General features: G+C 42.6%; 1 protein-coding gene across 1 annotated transcript in view; it reads left to right on the top strand.

Moving 5' to 3' along the window:
- Positions 1–4,655: 4,655 nt before the first annotated feature.
- ARHGAP24 (Rho GTPase activating protein 24) overlaps positions 4,656–8,035 on the top strand; it is a 523,018-nt gene continuing 519,638 nt past the window's right edge. The window contains exon 1 of the mRNA XM_014545980.1: positions 4,656–4,673. The gene's annotated coding sequence lies outside the window, so the exon portion shown is untranslated. The remainder of the gene's footprint in view (positions 4,674–8,035) is intronic.

Raw genomic sequence — 8,035 nt, 5'->3', positions numbered from 1 at the left:
TTTCTATGGCCTTGATCATGGTCCCCCCACCTCAACCCCCACCTTCCACCATACCTGTTCTTCAGTCTTCCTTTGTATCTAAGTGTGCCTGGCACTAGGGTTGAGATAGTCTACAGGCCAGGCTGAAAAATTTTCTAGGATATCAACTTTATAAATAGCATTTCCATAGATGACAGGATATGGCCACCCTGAAGAGGGGTAGACATTAAATAACTATTCAACAAATACTTGATTCAAATTACTGTTCCCTTACATACATATGGAAAAGTACTCCATGTACTCACCACCCCCCTGCCTGCAAAATAAAAGCCAAACACTATTAGGCTTGTGTCCACGTACTTTCATGGAAAATCTTGCTATAATTATAGCAAGTCACTATTTTGCTGTACATCCTCTGAGTGGAGGGAAGCAATTATTTATCTGAAGCCTCAACTTATAAACATTTGTAATCTGAAATACAGATATAGTCATTGTTTACTCGTTCATTCAACAGTCAGCCATTGAGTGTTCCAGGCACAACAACAAATAATAGGATCATTGTCCGAGGAAGGAGGGGTGTTATCTGAGGCGTCCCTTCGGATAAACTTAACCATGCAGGTGTTCGGACATTAAATAGTTGCCAGCAAAGAGACTACTCTGAGCAGGCAGGGCCGAGGGCAGGCGTTAATATCTGACCTTATAATTAAAACACGTGAGTAATTTTATAGAGACTGCCGGAGGAATTATGCCACACAAAATTATGCAGTTGCAAATCACACAGCACACTTTATTACTCGCATACAGGTTCCTGGTGCCGTGGGTACAGGCTTAGTGTCGGTCCCGGACTGTGGCATCCTCTCAAGGCAGCTTTGGGCGCCGTTGGTGGCTGGAGGAGTCAGGTCAGGTCTGGTCTGCAGGGACAGCGTCCCCGTCCGGGCCTCTGCGATAGGTACGCGGGTACTCTTTGCGGGTCGACCGGAGGTTCAGCCGTTCTTCTGGCATCTGGCGGAGCGGGAGGGGGGACAACACGCAGACCAGGGGCGATCAGCGAAGCCAAAGGCAGTCCAGCAATCAGCCACTAGTGCAGTGCTGGGATCAGAGTGATCAGCGATCAAGCAGTGATCAACCTGAATGGTATTTGGTGACCCTTTAAATAGCCTGTAGTACTCATGGCAGTCCAGGGGGAGTAGGGGAAATCTGGTAAACAAAATGCATAACAAGATCTCAAGTTTAACATTAGTTCCAATGGGCATATCAGTAAACAAACCCGTAAACACACGGTTTCACTCTCAGGGGGGAAGAGTACACATCATCACACACATAGTTATCAGGAGCGCAGTCCTGCTTCGCCTCAATTCCTAAGTCACACAGAGTAGAATGATTTTTAACTAAGTTCTAACAGTATTTCTAATTTATAACTAAAATCAAACAACATTTCTACTTTAACAATCACAAAGACAATTAAGGAATAAGACATGGTTTCTTCCCTCTCAGAGACATTAGTAGGGGAAATGTCAGAATTAAGAAACAGCAGTTATCACAGCTAATGGGGATTAAACATACCAAATTGCACATAGTTGTTGCTTTGGACTAAATATGTCATCCCAAATTCATATTTTGAATTATAAATCCCCAATGTGATGGTATTGGAGGTGGGACCTTTGAGAGAGAATTAAGTCATGAGGGATGAATGGGATTAGTGCCCTTCTAAGAAGAGGCAGAAGAGAGATGATCTCTCTGCTGTGTGAGAGTGCAATGAGAAAATGGACATCGGCAACTATAAAGAAGGCTCTCACCTGACACAGGAAATGCTGGTGTCTAAATCTTGGATTTTCTGGTCTCCCTGAACTGTGAGAAATGAATTTCTATTTTTAAAAAAATATATATTTTATTGATTTTTTTACAGAGAGGAAGGGAGAGGGATAGAGAGTTAGAAACATCGATGAGAGAGAAACATTGATCAGCTGCCTCCTGCACACCCCCACAGGGGATGTGCCAGCAACCAAGGTACATGCCCTTGAATGGAATCAAACCTGGGACCTTTCAGTCCACAGGCTGACGCTCTATCCACTGAGCCAAACCAGTCAGGGCTGAATTTCTATTTTTTAAGCCACCCAGACTATGGTACTCTTGATATAGCCGCCCTAACTGATTATGACAGCCATACTGCTAGGACTCTTTTGGGGCGTAGTTCCTTTACACATGGCTGATCCACAGGTCTTTGATTAATAAATGCATAGGAACAAAAGGAACCAGAGAGAGAATAAATAATGAGAAGAGAAACTTCTGAGGAATATGTATTGTCACTCACTTATTAATTCAATAAATATTTATTGAACACATTATGTGTCAGATATTTTTGAATTTGCATAATGATGATCTATGTAGAAACAATGTCTCTCATGGGAGAGTCAAGCAAAAAAATTTCTCCAAACAAAAACCCAGTTTGTGAAATATTACATTAAAAATCCCAAGTTCTGATGAAAAAAAAAAATGGGGCTTATCTATTAGATGGTAAGCATAACGAGGGAAGAGATTTATGTCTATTTTGTTCACGGGGTATATCTACAGGAGCAAAAACCACATTTGAACATAGGAGCTGCAAAAATAAAATATTGGTTGAATAAATCTGGCAAATATCAGGAGGGGGCGTATGTATTAGTGGGAATCAGAGAAGATGTATGTATAAGTTGCTTATTGCTGCTGTAACAGATTACCACAAACTTAGTGATTTAATTAAAATGACACACACTTATCTTGGAGTTCAGTTGTTCAGAAGTATAAAATGGGTCTCAGATAAAATCAAGGTGCAGTAGCAGGGCTGCATTCCTTCTGGAGGCTTTCTGGGCGCCCTTCCCCCCCCCCCCCCCTTTTTTTTTTAGCTTCCAGGCAACCACATTCCTTGGGACCTGGCCCTGTTTTTACTTTCTTTCTATCTCTGGCTCTCTCTTCTGCAGTCATAGCTTCATCTTCCACTTTAAGAACTTGTGATTACATTGGAAACACCAGGATACTCTCCTAATTTTAAATCAGATGATTAGCAACCTTAATCTATCTGTGGTCTTCGTTGCCATGTAACAACATTCACAGGTTCCAGGGCTTAGGAGGTAACACACCTTTGGGTGGTAGTTATTCTGCCTACTCACTAGTGATGTTGAGGAGCTGAGACCTGAAAGATGGAGGTAGCAAGTCATGTAAGAGGGTGTGTGTGTAAGCTAGAGAGTTAGCGGTTCAAGGGATAGGGAGGGGATCTCCTTTTTTTTTTTTTTTTTTTTTTTCTGGCTGCTTATAGTTTATTTTCCACTTGGTGCAAGGCACAGGGTTATGGGGTGTCAGGAAGGCTCCCAGGTGGCTTGGGTAGTAAAGAGCGGGGCTCTCTCAACTCCCGTTTTGGTGTTTGCTGTTTTGATATAAAAGAACGCAACTGCTTCTGCTCGCCTAGTCTATGGGGTGAGGTGAGGAGGGGGAAGGGAGGTGCTCAGAGAACCTAGTGCCTCTGGAAGTCTGGTGGCTGGTGGTGGCCCCTCAGCATGGAGGCCCGGCAGTGGCTTTGCAGGGCTGGCCGCCAGGCTGCTTCCTTGTGGCTTCCCAAGCCAGGTCACAGGTGTTGTGCTCCTGGAGGCCTGGGAGATTCCGAGTGCTCTGGGGACTCCAGCACTGTGGCTTGGATTTCCCAAAAAAGAAGCTTGGCCGCCACTGACGCTGGCCGGCCTTGGTGGTGGGGAATGGCTTCCCCAGGGTACGCGGCACTTCCACAGGAGCTGTCACTGTCAGTGGAACCCAGGCGGCACAGGGAGTAGTCCCGGGTGACCAGGAGTGAGGCACTGGTTTGTGGACTGGTGGAACCTCGGGGGCAACCACTTGCGGGTGTGATCACAGGTGGCGGGAACGGAGGTGCTAGGCCACAGAGCCCATTTAAAAAAAAAGTTTTTATTGATTTTTGTTAATAGGGAGAGGGAGAGATAGAAACTTCCAGGGGAAAGACAACTGCACGCCCCCTGCTGGGGTTTGAGCAGGCAACCCTTGGTGCATGGGGTCGACACTCAACCACTGAGCACACTGGCCAGGCCACAGCCACAGAGCCCGTTTGCAGAGGGGAGCGTGGGAGGTGGCTCCACAAAAACCTTTTAATGTAGCCTGTGAGAAAGAGTTTGTATTTTATTGTAGATGCACTTGAAAGCTATTGGTTTTAAACAAAAGAATGATCTAATTTCTATTTTAAGAGGGTCACCCCTGGAGAAGTTGTAAGGGATGGAGCTGATCAGGAAAAGCATATATATTTTTAACTGGGAGAAGCTAGAAGCCTGTTAGGTTGGGTTTATCAGGGAGGAGAGCAGGGAGCAGGTTATGGATTGGAAGGACTGAGGAATCTGCTTGGGGCAGTCTTGGGCTCATCCAGCTTAGTCAGTTGCAGATCTGGTTGGGAGAGAAGGGTGGAGCCAGATGGAGGGGGTGGGGGTGGGGGGAATGGAAAGAGCCTGAGCAGGGAAGGGACAATTAATTGTTTTCTCTGTAAACACATTCTTCACAGGTGAGCCTTTTCCAGATTTTTAGAAAAGGTGAGGAAGTCTTTATAGCAAGATCTGGCTCTGCGTCTACTTTTGGCTTCTAGATCCCCAAGAGGATAAATGAGGAACTGGGGCAGGAGAGTGAAGATTCCAGGATCTGAGAAGCTGATTAAGTGGCACCTAGAGGTAGGCACATTTGGCAAGCACATGATTTTTGGAGTCTGTTACTCAAAAGTTATATGGACTGGGAGGATTTAAATGGGAAAGTGGACCTAGGAAATTCTCTCTACTATAAGAATGATTTTTTAACATACAAAGAAGGAAACAGATTTTGTTTTGTTTTTATTACAATCCATAAAACCCTAACCCTGTGGAAAAAGTCGGGAGGAACTTTTCTTCCTTTTCTCATTATTGGGAACAAGCTTGGAGGACTGGGAGTGGTGTCTCTCGTGTGTTCTGAGGGGCCTGGTGCAGCCCCAGGCCCATGGGGACGCTCAGTCATTGCTGGAACTGTGGATGACATCAGCATTTGTTTAATCGATTTTAATAATCATCACCTTCATCCTGTGTTATTTATTAAATTGCCTGCAGGTAAAGCCGTTTATCAGTGAGGGAGTACATATGGTGCTGTGCTGTGTTGTGTTATTAAGGGATTGCCATGGAGACTGAGGCTAAACTAATACCGCCAATACCTTCTGCTATTAAGATATCAGAGCCTCTTTGCCAAGCCAAGTGTGGCCTGGAACAGGTGACTTAGCAGAAACTCACCCATAATCAGATGCTCATTTGGGTGCTAATTAAAATTTATAAGCCAGGTGCAATGTCTTTTTTTTTTGGATACACACTCTGATAAATTATTTGTACAATATCTTCCAAGTGCATCCATTAATAACAGATGAGAACTAAAAAGAATTTCCATTTTAAACGGAAGGTATCATTTTGTACTAGTATGTGCCACACGGAGGGCAGAGTATAAGGAAGTCTCCTGCACTGAGATATTCAGCATGGGACTATTAAAAACAAAACAGAACACCGTGTGTGGGCATTTCAGACACTTGGTGTGGATAGTTTCAAACGGTATGGCATCATGGGAACTGTAGTTCTGTCCATACTCTGTAGGTCTCTGTTGTCAAGGGCCACCAGAAAGACTCTGCTGCTCTCTGTGACAGAAGAGTTTTGGGGTCCAGTTTCTTGGTGTCATTTTAGCTTCTTTCCAGTCAGTCAGCATTCTCAGAGGAAGCCCAATGCAGAGAGATATCAGCACTCTGGCAACAGATGAGGCACAAAACAGAGTGAGTAGGACTGGCTCTGGGAGAAATTGGTGAGAGAGGTTATGTAGCACACAGTTGAGATCCGCACATGGAGGGAGAGAACTTTGGAACAACTGGACCCTCTTTATACTGTCGAGGTCTGTGGGCAATTGGAGTGTGCAAGCGGAGGGGGCGGAAAGACCAAATAAGCCTCAGTGTGTTTGGCTCAAGTGACATGGGCTTGGGATTGGCAACAGAAGAGCACACATTTTCCTTTGTTACTCTCCTTGATTCATTTCCCTTTCTTGCAATATTTTTTTGTAATCTGTATTTTAAAATAAGCAGGAAGTCAGCATCTCAGTAGGATTTGCAGGCAAAGATGGAAAGAGGTTATTCACTGTGAGTAAAATTAATGAACTTCACTGGGATTTTCATACAATGCAGGAAATAGAAAAATAATAGAAGGTTGGTGGTGATCGCCGGGGAGAAAATCCTTTTTAGAAAGGTTTATAGGGGGTAGAAAAGACCTAAAAATGATTATTTTAATTATTATGTCCACTGTGAATTCAAGCCAAGTAACAACCTTAGAATTCTCTCTCCAATCTAGCTCCAAGGCATCTTATAGAATTTTTTTTCATTTATTAAATCAGCAAGTATTTGAGGTTCGGGCACTGTGCTTTGGCACTACCTGTATAGTGAACAAGAGGTCCATGAGCCCACCCCTCACAGATGGCACCTCTCTAGTCAACCTTGAGGAGGGGGCGTGGCTCTGAACTTTATTCTAGGTAGAAGAGTTTTATCATGTCAACTTTGGGACCATATAGATTTTATTGACTCCAAGTAAGGAATCATTCATGAACTCGAAATTACTATTAGAACTGGAAGTACCCTTAATTCAATGCAACCCCCCAAGGTATGCATGCATGATTATAGAGTAAACCTCAGAAGCTTGTATATCATGACACAAAATATGTATGTGTAAGACTACTATGAAAACAATTATATATTGGTGTATTTTTCCTTTAAGTGCCTTTTAAAAATTTTAAACTTATGATCCAAAATACTTAAATTTTTTTTCTAGAATGAGAGAATTCTCTTTTGTTAGCATTTTATTGATTATTAATACTGGAATAATAATTGTCTTTAAGTATGTAGGATGTATTAGACACAAAATGATAAATGAGAATATTGGCAGGATTTAAGATGATAAAAGTGTATGTAAGTATTAACTGGAAAATTTTAATTATAATTAAAAGAATATTAAATTACATATTCATTCATTTATTCAGTAGCTCTGATTGAGTACTTAATGTTTACTAGGAAAGGGGAGTATACCAAGAGAGAGCCATGACCTTTGACCTTGAGAAGCTCACAGATTAGTTGGAGGCAGATATTCAATGGAAAATGTGTAATATACTATGCAAATGTCACAATACAGTCTTTATGGGATCTTCAAAGAGAAGGTCTGCATCCTGACTAAAGATGTCAGGGTCTCTGATTGAGTACTTAATGTTTACTAGGAAAGGGGAGTATACCAAGAGAGAGCCATGACCTTTGACCTTGAGAAGCTCACAGATTAGTTGGAGGCAGATATTCAATGGAAAATGTGTAATATACTATGCAAATGTCACAATACAGTCTTTATGGGATCTTCAAAGAGAGGGTCTGCATCCTGACTAAAGACATCAGGGAAGGCTTTGCAGTAAAGGTAATGATAGATTTAAGACATTAAGAATGAGTAGAGATTTGCTTGCTAAATCGTTAGGGGGAAAAGCCTTGGGGCAGAAGTCACAGGAAAGAGTATGGAGTGTTGGGAAATCAAGAACAGATTGCTAAATAGGAAGCAAAGTATTCTTAGGGAGACTGGGTAGACAGGTAGGGGATGAGACTAAGGAGCTTTATGTGATATGCTAGCATTTTGATTTAAACCTGGAGAAAAAATTTTGGCAAGGTAATAAGAAAATCCAATATTCAAGTCAAAATTATCTTTCTGATGGCAGAATGAATAGGAAGTTTTTGAAGATGTGCTTTTTTTGTTTTTGCTTTTGTAGCTATAACAGATTGTCATGAACTTAGTAGTTTAAAATAACACAATTTACAGTTCTGGAGATCAGGAGCCCCGAAAGCAAAGTGCTGGCAGGACTGTGCTCCATCTGGAGGTTCTAAGGGAGAATTGGTTCCCTTGCCTTTTCCAGTTTCTAGAGGCTGCTTGCACTAGTTGGCTCAGGGCCCCTCTGTCATCCTGTCTTCAAAGCTGGCAGTGTAACATCATAGAATCTTCAAATATTTCCCCTCCCC

This window comes from Myotis brandtii, unplaced genomic scaffold (assembly GCF_000412655.1).
Source record: "Myotis brandtii unplaced genomic scaffold, ASM41265v1 scaffold424, whole genome shotgun sequence".
NCBI classification, from domain to species: domain Eukaryota; kingdom Metazoa; phylum Chordata; class Mammalia; order Chiroptera; family Vespertilionidae; genus Myotis; species Myotis brandtii.
Note: the sequence above shows the minus strand (reverse complement) of the source record. Positions and strands in the feature narration are given on the sequence as shown.